Here is a 3,106-nt window from a genome sequence, read left to right on the forward strand (position 1 = left end):
ATGTCTGTAAAAGCTTTCAAAAATATTTTGTTTGCTTTTTACTAGTTGTCAGGGGAAGGGTTGCTAGTGAGCCATTACTAAAAACATCAATTAGAATGTGTGACTTGCAGGGACCTTTGATGATGACTAACTGATCATGGGATCCCTTCTAGACTCTATTCCTCCAGGCTGGGTTCTCTGCTCTCTTCAGTCTGCCTTCTCATGCGTGACTCACTGTGGACAGGCACACAGAGGGAAGACGTAAAGGGAGCATGGAGGGCAGCTAAGCTTGGCCTCCAGGCTCCTGCCTTCCACATATTCAGCTGGTGGAGCAGTCCAACATTAAGAAATGTTAAAACGTCAGGAAAATGAACCAAAAGAAAGTAGGATGATGGATAAGGGTAGTTGAAATTAATAAAAACAAATATTTTTTTAGAAAATGTAAATTACAACAAATACTTGTTTCTTAATTTACTTTTAGTTAATTATTTATTTTTTTAGAGACAGAGTCTTGCTATGTTGCACAGGCTGGAATGAAGTGGCTACTCACAGGTGTGATTATAACACACTACAGACTCTAACTTCTGGGCTCAAGTGATCCTCCTGCCTTGGCCTCCCAAGTAGCTGGGACAACAGGCTTTTACTTTTTAAAAAAGCAACCAAAACCCTCAAATAAATAAAAATAAAACCTTGACAATCCTGATTTAGGGGAAAAAAAGAGACAAAAAAATATTTGAAATGAGATTTGGAAGAAATTAAGTAAGTACATAAGAATATAATAAATAATTCCATCAAATACTTTTGGAAATTGAAAGAAAATGGATTGCCAATATATTAACTCTTAAAATTACTCCATGAGGGTGCAGAAAACCTTAAGAGGTTATTTGCCATGAATGATACGGGAAATGCTGATTTCTATATTTAACAAAAAGGTTCAGACTCAGATGCTGTTATAATTGAATTAACTGAAACTTCTAAAAAATCGGCTATTCCTATGTTAATCCACTCTAATCCACAGAAATCATGGTGATGTCTCTAATGCAGTTTATCTTAGAATAATTCCAATATCAAACTCTGAAAAGATAGTATAAAAGATAAAAGAACTACAAATGTATTTCTATTTTAAATCTAGATATAAAATAATAAAATATTGAAAATCAAATTTAGCTGTATATTGAAAGAAGACTGTGTCATGCTCAGAAGAATTCATCCTAGCAATGCAAGGATGGTTTAGTGTTTGAAGACTTAGTAACATAATTCTGTATATCAATGCAGGAAAAGACAAGTACATGTTTTTAGCTCCAAATCTCATAAATTCATTTAATAAAACACAGCCGTCATTCCTAACATAAATTTTATAAATTTTTAGTAATGTAGGAATGGAAATACATTGTTTAAACGTAATAAAATAAAATCACAAAACCCAATTGACAAATGATACTAAATTGTGAAATGCTGAAGCCATTTTAAATTTAAGAATAAGACAGATATGCCCACTCCTAGTGCAACTAGTCAATATTGTTCTTGAAGTTATAACACAGTAATCATTATAGCTAATATAATAATAAATATAAAATATGCAAAAACAATACTTCAATAGTTAGTATGAACATGAAATAGGCAAAATTATACATACAAATAGTATAAGCAGTAAACTTAAGAAACATCTAGAATTACTAACATTATTTGGTGAGGTAGCTGGATGTAAGGTAACTATACAAAGCCCAGTAGTTTTTTCCTTCTGGTAATAGCTACAAATAGACTTTAAAATAGAATACTTTTTTTTTTCATGATTGCATCCAAAAAGTTAACAAAAAGGCACAGGACCTTTATTTAAAAAAAAAACTTTAATATCGTCTTGATAAATAATAAGGAACAAGTGAACCAGGGGCTAGATGGGAAGACATGGTATCATAAATAGGTCAATACTTCAAAATTACCAAAATTCCTATTAGAATGTTAACTTTTTGGTAATAAACTGGATAAAAATAATTTAAAAATTAGTATTGAAGCATAGATATCCAAAATAATCTAAGAACATAATGAAAAAATAAAGAATTCTAATAAGTAAAAACCTGGCTTATCGGCTATTAAAGCTTTCCTAAGATTTTAATTGGTGACAGAAATAAAGTGATTAGTGGAACAGCCTGAAGAATTCAGAAACAGATCTAAATATATATGACACTTTAACCCATGGCAAAAATGGTGTTATAGTTTGAATGTATCTCCCAAAGATTCCTGTGTTGGAAACTTAATCCCCCCTGCCCATATGTATAGATTAGTGCTGCTGTCACAGGAGTGGGTTCATTATTGCAGGAGTGGCTTTCACATAAAAGCGAGCACTCTCTGACTCTCTTGCTTCTGCCCTCTTGCCATGTGATGCACTCTGCTCTGCTATGATGCAGCAAGAAAGTCCTCACCAGGTATCTGAGCCATGCTTTTGAACTTCCCAGTCTCCAGAAACATGAGGAAATAACTTTTCTTAGAAAACAAGTCTATAGTCTTCTCTTACAGCAATAGAAAACACACTAAGATACATGGCATTTTCACTCTATCTATAGATAGATAGATAGATAGATAGACAGATGAATATAGGTAGAAGTATATATTTAAATACAGATCAAATTAATATATTATATATATATATATGGAGATGAATGATAAGAAACTCAAAGCTAGAGCCCTTTCTCCTACCATATACAAAAATAACAAATATTTAATATCAGAAAACAACAAATGATTATAATAAAAATTTGGAGAGCAAATTTTGAATGGTGAAGTGCTCCCAAACAAACCAGTAAACTCAGAAATCAGAAAGATATATTTGTCTTGGTACATAAATACTTTTAAAAATTCATGGCAAACAAATAAACAAACAGTAAATAAAAATACAAAGGAAAGGGAAATATATTTTCAACAGCTATGACAGACAAAACTATTAATATTCACAATAGAAAGACTTTCTCTAAATCAGTAAGAGAAAACACATGAGAAAAAGGGCAAAAGTGATTCATAGAAGATACAATTTAAATATCCAATAAACATGTAAAAAGATACTCACATTTTCTAGAAGTCAAGTAAGTAAAATTAAACCAGGAGAATACTTTTTTTTTTTTTTTTTTTTTTT

This window comes from Colobus angolensis, unplaced genomic scaffold (assembly GCF_000951035.1).
Source record: "Colobus angolensis palliatus isolate OR3802 unplaced genomic scaffold, Cang.pa_1.0 Scaffold63, whole genome shotgun sequence".
Classification (NCBI taxonomy): Eukaryota; Metazoa; Chordata; class Mammalia; order Primates; family Cercopithecidae; genus Colobus; species Colobus angolensis.